At 43.4% G+C, this 12,748-nt stretch overlaps 1 long non-coding RNA gene across 2 annotated transcripts in view; it reads left to right on the plus strand.

The window, feature by feature from the left end:
• Positions 1-12,748, plus strand: part of LOC115030860 — a 93,057-nt gene that overhangs the window by 473 nt on the left and 79,836 nt on the right. The window lies entirely within an intron of this gene.

Consider the following 12,748-nt stretch of genomic DNA (forward strand, 5'->3'; position numbering starts at 1 on the left):
CTCCCTCTCTCTCTCCCCCCCTCTCATACACACACACACACTCACACACACACACATACACACTTGTTTCTTGATAGATAATGATGTCCTTTCAACACCTGTGTGACCTTGAGTAACACCCATAGAGATGGCTTTTATCATCTTCATTCTATAGAGAAGAAAAGGAAGTTAAGCAACCGGTGCAAGGACATGTCCTGAAACAATAATGTAGGTTCATTTTTCACTCAGGATTTTGAGTCCTTGTCTCCAAGTCTTGCGACCTCATTGTGTCCCACTGGCTCTTTCTGCATAGATAAAGTGAAGATGATAGTATCAAGAGATGACACTATAAAGCTTCTAATGAATGCTTCCTCTGGCCTGGCCCTGGGTTTTGTATGTGTGACTACAGACGCCTGTGTGCGCATGTGTGAGCTCCAGTGCTGGTCTCTCCTGATGGTCACTGTTGTGTTCTCTATCCTAGCTGGCCTGTGAGCTTCCAGCAGTTCTCTTCTGTCTGCCAGGATTGCACTGTGTTTCTGAACCCAGCCTTTATGCGTACCCTGGAGATCTGAACTCAGTCTGTGAGGCTTGTGAGGCAAGGAATTTTCTCAAGGAGCTATCTCCCCTGACACAGGTTTTATTTGTGTTATCTAATTCTCCCCATAACTCTAATAGATACTTCTTATTCTTTCTGCCCTTAGCACCGTGATTAGAATGCTTCCTCCCACCCTGCACAAGATGGTGTATCTGCAGGTCTTGATTTCTTTTCATTTATCCACTAATCACAGGCTTCAGCTAAACACTGCTTTTGCCAATCAGACAGTTAAAATTTCGCTCAAGAAAGACAATGACACAAGTCTGCCAAGGTAGGAATAAATGTCCAGTCAGGCCTGCTGAGTCCTGGGACCGATCAAATGATTGCATTATAATTAATGTTGGTATTATAATTAATAGTCATTTTACAGTCAACACGGAGAGACATCTCTACCTCCCTCAACCCCATACCTTAACCTGGATCACTCATAAAGGGCTGCCAGCTCTTATTCGAATACTGTTGGAAACGATTATAGGTGTAGGATTGCAGGTTAGGTCCCTTTGACCTGCAGAAGTTCATTTTGTCCTCATAGTGGCTTACCGTTATTCCTACCTTACAGATGAGAAAATTCAGCTCAGAAGACCAGAGCCAGATTCTCAGCTTAGATCTTCTGAGATCAATTTCAGTACAAGTGCTTCAGCGAGATTCCTAGAGTATTAGCATCTCCCTTCCCTGGGGAAACTTTTCTTTCTGTGAACCTCCTCATTCCACAGACAATAGAGGACATGAGGGGGCACCTGGCTCTGCCAGCATCCTCATGGCTCATAGCACCAGGGCAAGTTCAAATGCTAGGCAAATGTCCCCAGGTTTCTGGATAGTATGGGTGAAGTGGTTTGTGGACACAAGAACTCCCCGGGCTTTTTTGCATGTCATCTTCTCACTGAAGGCTACTGAGATGCTGCCTGTGGCCAGTAGCCCTCCCAGCTGGCCTTCAGTGCAGCAGAGATGCATAAGCAAGCTATTGTTTTCAAAATGCACAGACTGCTCCTCCACTGCTACGCTCCAGGCTTCTCAGTGTTGGGCACTGCTGAGGTCCTTAAGAAATGCTTTCTAAGAGACCTTTCCCAGCGTTGACCATCATTGCACTTTCCAGGGTAGAGAAGCAGGGTTGGCTGTGTGCTCCTGTGCCTGTACAGTGTCTAAAGTCCACATGCGGTGGAAAGTCCCTGCTTGGCTTAATGTTCTGCTGCCATTGTCTTGAAAGCCTCAACCATTTTTAAGAAACCTTCCCTCACCCCATGCCTGTCATGTCATGGCTCCTGCAAAGGCAGCTTCCTATCTCAATGTTATCCAACCCCTAGTCCTATGGACTCCAAAGACTGACTTGTTCTTTGGATATTGGATAACTAAACAGATCTAAGGAAGTTTAATACTCAGATTTTCTCTCAATTTTTATTCTTTCTGTTCTTGGTATCATGATTAGAATGCTTCTCCCTCCATGCACAAAATTATATGAGTATCATTCTTATGCCTTTTTCTTTTTTTCATTTATTCACTAATTAGAGACTTCAAATAAACACTGCCTTTAACAATCAGATAGTTAAGTTTTGGTCAAGGAAGACGATGACACAGGTTTGTCAAGGTAGGGACAAATGTCCAGTCAGGTCTTCTGAGTCCTGAGACCAATCAAATGATGAGATCGCTTGAATTCAGAACAGGGACTAACATACAACACAGAACTATGTGCTAACTTTTTATTTCTGTTCCTGTGCTGTGTTAGGATGTGCCATCTTACGATCTCTCTCTGGGACATGAGTATGTTGAATTGGAGATGTGTTTGGAGTAAGATTTGGTTGAAATATCATCAGTGAATGTAGCATGCACAACCTGTAGAAACTTGATAGAAAAACATTATTAAGGGACAAAGTCCCTTCGTGCCCTTTTCGAGTTTGGAGTTTAAGGGACAGAGCAGACAGAGGCAAAATCACTAAATTGTATAAATAGCAATACTGTGTGATAGACAGCTCCCCAGAAAGAGGATGTCAAGGCACAAAAAAGGCATCCAAGGAGAAGTGTCATCGAGAGAGAGTGGAAGGAGGCCTTTCAGGGACTGGACAGGACCTGGGTAGTAGAAAGTGCAGATTCGAAACTTGTGAGTTTGAAGGTGTGGCTGATCAAGGGACGAACACAGCTGGGGAAGAACTGGGACACTGAAGGTCAAGAGGTGAGCCCTGATCCTGGAGAGGTAGGTCATATTCAAACAGAGATTAGGATTTTGGTTTTGGTCTTTAGAATCAAAAGTCATTGAAATACTTTTAAGTTTTCTGGGGTTATGATTGGTCCTTTCTAATTAAGGGGGAGGGGAGGGATGGATTGATGGTAAAAGATAGGGAGAGTGGTCCAGATAGGACTCCTCAGTGCAGGGTGAGAGCTGAGACCTCTGTCTTCTCTGGGCATATCTGGGAAGGTTGACCTTACAAAAGAGGCCATGTAGAGAGAGGGTCTAAACCAGGGACCAGGGTATGCATGTAGATACTTGTGTATGTGTGCACTTGTGTTTTGGGGTAGGTAAGTAGATGCACACACATTAGTATAGGGCATTGTGTTATGTCTGTGTATTTGCATTCTTAAGCTAAGGGCTTCATGTGTGTGTATGCATGATCTTACATAGTTCTGTATATGCACATACGTGTTTGTATGTGTAAGATTTGTGGTGTGTGTGTGTGTGTGTAACATGTTTGTAGCACCTGTGTGCATGCACAGGAGCTCTGGGCTTGAAGAGCTCCTCCCCCAAAGTCACATATGCCCCTAACTGCCAGCAGGTGGCCCCTGAGCACCGTGTGCTAGGCTCTGGGGACAAGGTCGGCTTTGCTCATCCAGCCTTCTCCTTCCCACAACTCCAAGAATCTTTTCATGGTTTGGCTTCCTCTCTCAAGGCTCCTGTCCTGAGGGATCCTGAGACAGAACGGCTCGAGAGTGGTAGCGTTGGGCTGTGGGCGGGGCTATTGAGCTCCTGCGGTGCTCCTGGCTCTGTGCCTGTCTCTCAGTTGCATCGGTGTGGTTGGTCAGTAGCCACATAGGCAAGCGCTGACCTGTACTGAGCTAAGGAGGATTGTGGGCAAAGAATCGGCACCACAGAATGGACTGAAGAAAACGCCAGGCATGTCTGTTCACCCTTGCTTAAAAGTGACACCAGGACCAAGAAAGAGAGGAAGATGGAGTTTTCTGCTTGGAAGGCAGCGAACTAACATACACCTCTCATAAAAAGAGCGTCCCAAGTGTCCACAGGCAGCTAGCTAGTCTCTATCAGATCATGATTACTGGGTCTTTGAACAGTTGGGCTTGAGAAGGGAAGTTGGACCCACCAACCTGCTTGTGAGGTCCATGAGAATACTAAGAGGCTCCATTAGCACATGCTATTGCCGAGGTTAATCCTCACGTGTGGCTGTGAGCAGAGAGGGTCTTTGTAAGACTGTGCCTGATCTTTAGTGCTCCATCCAGGGGCTGAGTCAGGATGGGTGCTTGTTGATGACTTGGTGAGCATCTCAGAGGAGTAGTGCCTAGAGGAGGTTGAATGGGATGCATGGAGCTTGCAGCCAAGTTCTGGACTAAATATATGCTGGTTGGAGTTAGAAGGAGTCTAAAGGAAGCAAGAACTCTAAGACTGGTGGGAAGTAGACCCTTGGAGGCTGCACCAGAAAAACCAGAGTCAGTGGGCAATCCTGTGGTTCTTCTATCAATTTCCTGCCAGACCTTGGGACCTCTGGATATAGCTCAGGGCAGTGCATGGAGAGGAATGGGAAGAAGCTGTTGTCTGTTGGGCTGGGGATGCTACTCCTTCGCTAGAGTGATTGCTTAGCATGCTTGGAGCCCTGGGTTTGCTTGCCAGCACTGCATAAACCAGGTGTGTTGGCTCACTTATACTGAGGAGGAAGATTAGACGTTCAAGTTTATCCTGTTACATAGTGAATTTGAGGCTAGCTGAGACCCTGCCTCAAAAGACCCACAACAAATAAAATAAAATAAAATTAAATTAAAAAGAAGAATATTGGATGAAATTCTGGACCTGAGCTCTAATTAATTGTAGAAGTTCTTTTCTTTGAAGGTAAATTTGAGTCCATTTTTATCTGTTTACCATCTGTGCCTGCCTGTGGTGTATACTTGATATTCTCTCCCCCCCCCCCTCTCTGTGTGTGTGCATGCACAGATTTTTATGCACAAGGCTCTGTGTGCATGTAAAGGTTGAAGGTTGATGTCAGGAATTATTACAATTGCTCTTTCACCTTCTTCTATGAGGCAGGGTCTCTCAATCAAACCAAGAACCCCACAGTATGTCTATCATCTTACTCCATGGGGGGAGGGTCCCCAGTGTCCTCTTCTTTAGGCTGGAATTATAGGTGGGTCATCAAGCCCACTTGGCTTTGGCAGAATCCACATGGATTCTGGAGACCCAAACACCAGTCCTCAGGCTTATACAGTAAGCAACCATTGAGCTGTCTATCTCTCTTGTCCCTGTTCATTGTTCATTGTTAACTAAGAATATTTATTTATTAAAATCCATTGTCTCAAACGTTACTGTCCTATGAAGATTGCTATCCAAGGTTCCTGCTTCTTCAGTGGTATGTTAGGGAGACAAGTAAATATATAAATGGACAAGATAGCTTTTGATGGAGACAGAGAGGAGCACGGCAGAGGTGGAACCTAGCAGGGCTCAGGGAGGAGGAGGAGGAGGGAGAGGAGGAGCAGGAGGTCTCTGGGTTGGAGACCTATACAACCTGCGAGGTGGAGACAGTTGAGGAGAAGACTATGTATGACGTGAGAAAAGCATTCCCGGGGCAACCCTTCTGGGAAAGGCTTTTGTTTGAAGAAAAATCAGAAAATCATCACTCAGTCAGTCTTATTTTATTTATATTTATTAAAATTTGAAAGTAATACAGATTTATTGAAAAATGTCAAACTTTGCATATATATACACATGCATACATAGACACACACACACACATATATATACATATAAATACACATGCACAAACACATACACAAACATAAGACACACATACACACACATACACAGGTGGCAAAATGTTCTGGCACTTCCTCGCTTCCGTGTGTCCTCCCTGAACCCCCAAATGCACTTACTGGAGAGGCCCCTACATTGGTAGGCAGGTATCCTCTCAGATGTTTTTCGATAAATTTGCAGATACATTTCTTTATTTAAATTATTTTTTATTTTTATTTTTTATTGGTTATTTTATTTATTTACATTTTGAATTTTGTTCCCCTTCCTGTTTTCCCCTCCTCTATGAAGGTGCTCCCCTACCCACCTACCCCACTCCCGCCTCACTGATCTAGCATCCCTCTGCACTGGGACACCAAGCTTCCACAGGACCAAGGGCCTCCCCTCCCATTGATTCCAGAAAGGCTATCCTCTGCTACATATGCAGCTGGAGCCATGGGTCCCTCTTTCACCATCCTCTTAGGATGTTCAAACTTAGCAAGCCCCATGTGGCGTTGTTGATTCTTTCGACTAGCTGTGTTCCAGGCTTCTCAGTTTAGTAAATGGGTTCTACCATCCCACAGAATCTTCCAGGCCCTGAGCTGGGGGCCTCTGGATTCATTCTTTGAGGTTAGGTTACAAGTTTAATGCCCTAGCGAGTTGTGCAGGCTCCATGCTCAGAGCATGGGCCATATCTGGGTATTCCTCATGCTCTGCCTGGTCCTCAGCCTGATCAAAACTCAGCACACCTTGCAAGGGCCTCCTCCCTCCTCTTCATCCTCCCAGTGCTGTTTGTTTTACAGCTCATTCTCCATCCAACTTCCAGAGCCATCTTTCAAACACAGTGAAGCAGGTCATGTCCCTCCCTCCTTGATATGCCAATGGCTTCCCATTTCCTTTAGGAATAAAACCCAAACTTTTCATCTCAAGTCTAAAATTCAAAGGCTAAACGGTTGGGCCAGACTTCCTTTCTAATCTCGTCTTGTTCTTTTCCCCTCTTATACAACATCCTGTAAGCACACTGTACACCACCCTACCCATCCTTCCTATTGTGTGAGAGGCCTTGAGCATGCTGGGCTGGCTAAGAATGTCATTCTAATCTTAGTTCAGGGTTTCTCTCCAGAGAAGCCTTTCTCCACGGCTTCATATAAAAATAGACTCCCTTCCTTCCTGCTCCTCCTTCAACCACCACCACTTTATTTTATTCCTGTTTTCTTTCCCTCCCAATGCTTGCATTACAGGACTTCCCCTTGCTCCCTGCCTGCCTCTCTGCTCCCTTTCATTTCAGTTCTCTTAGGACAGAGATATGACTGCTACTGGATCCGCTATGATTCCTCTTGCCTCCACTGAGGAAAGTTAGGGAAATGAGTTTATTTTGGCTCAAAATTCAAAGCTAAAGTCTATCATGGGGAGGAAGTAACGGTGTCGGGAACCTGAGGTGGCTGGTCACACTGCCTCTATAATCAGGGAGCTGGGAGTGTTGATGTTTATTTTGTCGTTTTATGCATGTGTGGACACCAGCCTCGAGGATGCTGCCTCCTACTTTCAGGGTAGGTCTTCCCACATCAATTAACCTAATCCATCATAGAGGCTCCCCGAGGCTAACCTAATCTCAGCTTCTAGGAGATTCTAGATCTTATCAACTAGCAATCAAAATTAACCATGGACCTGACTTTCTCATAGCTCTATTGATGGATGAACAAAATGTTCCCCATAGTATTGTTCATGCAAAGACTGTAGCGAACATTCTTCTTTCTTTTTAAAGTTTTTTTTTGTGTGTGTGTGGATATTTTATTTATTTACATTTCAAATGTTATCCCCTTTCCAGAGTTCACCCCCAGAAACCCACTATCCCCCCTCCTGCTTCTATGAGCATGTGCCCCCACCCACCCACTCTTGCCTCCCCGCCCTTGCACTCCCCTACACTTGGGCATTGAGCTTCATGGGACCAAGAGCCTCTCCTCCCATTGATGCCTGACAAGGCCATCCTCTGTGCAGCACAAAGTCTTGTAAATATATACCTTTGGGGAATTGTATAAGGGTTTCTGTGCATGGATTCTTAGAAGTGGCTCTATATGTTTTATTTTGTTTTTGGTTTTTGGGGACAGGGTTTCTCTGTATAGCCCTGGCTGTCCTAGAACTCACTCTGTAGACCAGGCTGGCCTCAAACTCAGAAATCCACCTGCCTCTGCCTGCCGAGTGCTGGGATTAAAGGCATGCGCCACCACGCCCGGCTTCTATATGTTTTAAAATTCAATAAATATTACATTACACATTTCCATCCAAATCACTATATCAGTTTGAACTCCCATTTACTTTGGTAGAGGACTGTCTTTCCCTACATTCTTATCAACTCTAGATAATAGTCATTTTTTCTTCCCTTTAGCCTGTGTTATAAGCAAAGCCTGAGTATTTTATTGTTTTAATTTGTACTTTCCTTATTATATAATGTTGAACATAGTTCTTTTGGTACTCTTTGATTTCGCTTGTAGAGTATTTTATTTTGTTTTAACTGTACTTTCCTTATTATATAATGTTGAATATAGTTTTTTTTTTATTCTTTGATCAGTTGTAGTTTTTCTCTTATTTGTAGGTGTGGTTTGAATAGGTTTGGCTATTGAATAGATTCATGTGTTTCAGTTCTTGGTCATAGGGAGTGGCAGTATTAGGTGGTGTGGCTTTATTAGAGTAGTGGTGGACTTGTTGGAGGAAGTGGGTCACTGTGTAGGCGGGCTTTCAGGTCTCCTATGCTCAAGCTCCACCCAGTGTGAAATCAGAGCCTCCTAGATCCCTGTGGAAGTTAGTCTCCAGTTGTTGCCTTCAGATCAAGATGCCGAACTCTCAGCTCCTCCAGCACCAAGTCTACCTGCACATTGCCATGATCACCACCATGGTGATGATGGACTGAACCTCTGAAACTGTAAGCCAGACCCAATGAAATGTTGTCTTGTAAGAATGGCCTTGGGCATGGTTTCTTCTCACAGTGATGAAAGCCTAACTAAGACAGCTTTAAAATTTTCTGTTTGTGTGCTAAAATCCAAATAACCACAGAGGTTAGGTACCTAATAAGGGACCAGAGGTGAGAAGTGGATCTTCAGAGGAAGGGGAAATAGAATATAGTGTTATAGAGAGGTGAAAAGGAAAAATTCTACTTAGAATAGGAGAATTTAATAAGGGGAATTCGAGAGAAGACACAGGAGGGAATATGGGGAGGGACGACTCACACTAAAGGGCATTTGAAAAACCATATAAAAGAATACTGCTTAAGAGCCTTTCTAAAACACACATGCGAGTACACACACACACACACACACACACACACACACACGGAGTCTAAATGCACTCACCAAATAATACCAAATAATAAGGGAGACAGCGACCCAACTAGACATCAACACCTCTAGTGCCAGGGATGGACTCCATCATTAGCCCAGAGAGTCATATGGACATCCTCCCCGCACCCCTAACATCACAGGTTATTGCCAAAGCTACTGATCGCTTTCCTCAACCTGATAACCCAACTGTTGAAAACAACACTTACATCTGTCATCGGACACAGACAAGTCAAAATGGCGCCTAACTGGAAAGCGTCACCCCTACTAACTAGTGATTATGGTGCTAGAAAGGTATTGACCTGCTTGCAAGCTATACTGGTGCAGTAGTGGCACACATCTTATGGGTGCAATAAACCACTTTGAAAAATTAGCTTTAAGACTCCCTCCATGAGATGGCACCCATACTTGACACTGCTCAAATGGCCAAAACCCTGAAACCAGATAGATCATGGGTCAGGGGAAAGCACACTGCTATTGTTCTGCTAAGGGAGCACAGTAATAAAATGGCATAATAGCATATTGCTCCTAATAACATATTGCTATATCCATAGACCAGTGCCTCACTCAGCCCACATCAGAGAGGCTTCATCTTGCATTAGATGGGATTTAACACAGAGATCCACAATTGGACAATGTAAAGAGTGCAGGAGACTTTGGAACACTCAATTCTTAATGGGATTCTTTAATTCTTCATCAAAATCCTCCTTTGAAGGCTCAGGGATCTATGTGGAAGAGGAAGCAGAAAGAGTAAGAATTAGAGGGATGGATGACTTCAAAGAAACTGTCCTGGACAATAGGACTGAGGTAATTATGAACTCTCAGAGATTGAGGCAGCACACATAAGCCCTGTACAGGTTCAAGCAAGATAGGGTCCCAGTACCAAGAAGGGAAAATCGACACAGGATCCCAACACTAAACAAGAACATATCTGCAATCGAAACTTGCTGGCAAAGGTAAAAATCAATGTTTTTCAATAGAGTGTCACTGGTTATATCAACAACACTCCAGTGCAAGCTCTATGCCCAGTAGTAGCTGGCCAACAAAAAACAGACTTCATGTTGCTTTTGTAGAGGGGGAGAGACATATTTTGACTTATTGGTCTTTTGCTTATTTTGATTTTTTTAAGAGAGAGAGAAAGAGAGAGAGAGAGAGAGAGAGAGAGAGAGAGAGAGAGAGAGAGAGAGAGATACAAAGAGAGACAAAGAGAGACAGGTCATAAAGTTAGGTGAATAGGAGTATAAGGAAGATATAGGAGGTGTTGGGGAAATTAAAAAAAATGATCAAAATATATTACATGAAAAACTAAAATATATATTTTTATGTTTATGAGTGTTTTGCCACATATATGTACACTACATGCATACCTGGTGTCTGAAGAGGTCAAAAGAAAGTGTTGAGTCCCCTTGGCCTAGAATTACTGATGGTTTTGAGCCACCATGCCAGTGCCAGAACCTTACCCTGGGTCCTCTGCAAGAGCAGGAAATGCTCTCAATGGCGAACCATCTCTCCAATCCCTCTTCTTTAGTTTTATATTGAGATACTTATCCTTTAAAAATACTTTAAATTGCCAGGCCGCGATGGTGCCTGCCTTTAATCCTAGAGCTTGGGAGGCAGCGGAAGACAGATCACTGTAAATTGAAAACTAGCCTGGTCTACAGAGTGAGTGTCAGGATAGTCAGGGCTACACAGAGAAATCCTGTCCCCAAAACCAAACCAACCAAACAAACAAAAACAAAAAAGCTTGAATTAATTTCTAAATTCTAATTTGTACAAATAGTTTTGTCTGTCACGGGTATGTCAACCATTTCGTTCTATGATGTAGTCCTTCTTTCAGTGCTGCTTATGGTAAAACTTTTACTCGTTTAGAGAAGGAGTAATGTGTAGAACATGTCAATTTCCATTTAGAACACACTCCTCTATTGTCTTCCTGTAGACGCTGCAACCTATATTTAGGTAATCTGTTTGTTTTCAGTCGCAATTCTTAGAGTACTGCAGAACAAGTCTCTCACCGGACTTGATGTTCTTTCCCCTATCCTGACAGCACATTTCCCTATTGATTTGCATGTTTTCTTACAAGTGTAAGCATCTTGCTTTGTTCCGTTAGGACTTCTGTCTTTGTGTTGGGCAGAATGCTGCCTGGCTCCTCATTCTTAGTTAACATCATCATCTCAAAAGCTGCTCCAGGGAAGCCTAGTGATTTAGTGGTTGTGACTCAGGGGCCTTGTAGAGGTTCTCCCCTCTCCAGTCTGAAGCGTGCTTTTGCTTGAATTCATCAGAAGAAAGGAATGGTCTCTGTGCTTGACCATATTGGAAGCTGCTGCTGTAGAACGGGGTCCTTATTTTCTAAAAGGTGTGAGTCTCTGGAGGTTGCAGGGTGTTTTGTTTATGCTGCAACCTCTCCCTTCTCTTGAAATGAAGCCTGCCATGAAATTTACTGGTGACAGGAGCTGAGACTCATGAGTGTTCAGCAGACAGATTTGAATTGCTATTAAACTACCATCAGGTCATTTTATTTTTCCAGAGAAGACACTGAGAGCTAAGGCTGACTAATACCCTTTCCTTTTTGAGCAACTTTTACCCATACCCATTCAAATATAAGAATGGTCCCATTTTACCCAGGAAGTTCATATGAGGCAAAAAGAGAGCAAGGGAGAAAGTGAATGACTCATATTCATCAATCAGAGCCAAGAACAAGTCATGCTGCTTTTGCTGGGCTTGACAACCCCGAACATGGGGACAGTATCAGTATCTTTTCAATAAGTCCAAAGTAGGGCTGCTTGAGTTAGTTAACCTGGCAGGTCAGCTGGGACCAAGATTCTCATCCTTTTACATTCAATGGAATCCGTCTGTGGTTTTCAGGTGAAGTTCAGGTGCAACATTGAACAATAGATTTTTACTACTGGCAGCTTTTCTAAGAGAGAGAAAACCTCTCCGAGCCCTTTGAGTTGATTTCCTTATGTTTCCTTTGTCAGAATTGAAACGTATGTCCCTCATCTAAGCCAGTCACGCCAAGGACATGAGATTAGTCCAGCCAATGACTGCGTTCCAAGATTTTACCTACAGCTAGAGAGGGCTGCATGGCTGGTCAAGGATGGTTTCCTGGCCAAAGCAAGCCTGATGTTAGCAGGGAAGTGGGAAATGGACAGGTAGCCAATGGGTGGCCAGGATACTGCTTTTCTTTTAACTAATTAACCATATTTCCTCCATAGAGCATTTCATGATTATAGTTGAAGCAATCCAAAACAGTGTTTTGAGATTGTTTGTACTGCTTTTCAAATGTCAGCACATTAGAGGATTGTATATGCACATGCCCTAAATCTGGATCTACTTGTTGAAGGGACACTCAGTGGGAAGAACAGGACCTTGTTGTCAACACAACTGAGCAGCATTCAAGAGGGAAGAAACCTAGAGATCCATTAGAAACAGAACTAGGTGTACGGTTCTTTTATATTCTCACCCCCTTCTTTGAATATTTAACACACACTATCCAATTTTAGAATTTCATCTGTTTGAATTTTACATCCATTTAGCTTGGTAACAAAGCTGCCATGTACTAATACACATGTAAATTAGTTATTATTTTTTTTAAGATGGGCTCCAAGGAACTTGGCCTCAAGGCTAGTTAAACAGTGCCTGACTGCTTCTAGATCATTCTTCGTCTCTTCAACGAACCCCTCCCTGGCTTTTGTTTTTTTTGTTTTTTTTTGTTTTTTTCTGATTAAAAACTTGCAGGTTCCACAATTTTTTTTTTTTTTTTTTTTTTTTGGTTTTTTTCCTGAAGGGAGCAAGATTGGTAGATATGCTGACCGGGTATTATACACATTCTGAAAGCTGGCTGTGTGGCAGGTTAAAGTGGTAAGGTACAGATTCCCAGTGACAGAAATACAACTGAATGTATTCTGA

This window comes from Mus caroli, chromosome 4 (assembly GCF_900094665.2).
Source record: "Mus caroli chromosome 4, CAROLI_EIJ_v1.1, whole genome shotgun sequence".
NCBI lineage: Eukaryota > Metazoa > Chordata > Mammalia > Rodentia > Muridae > Mus > Mus caroli.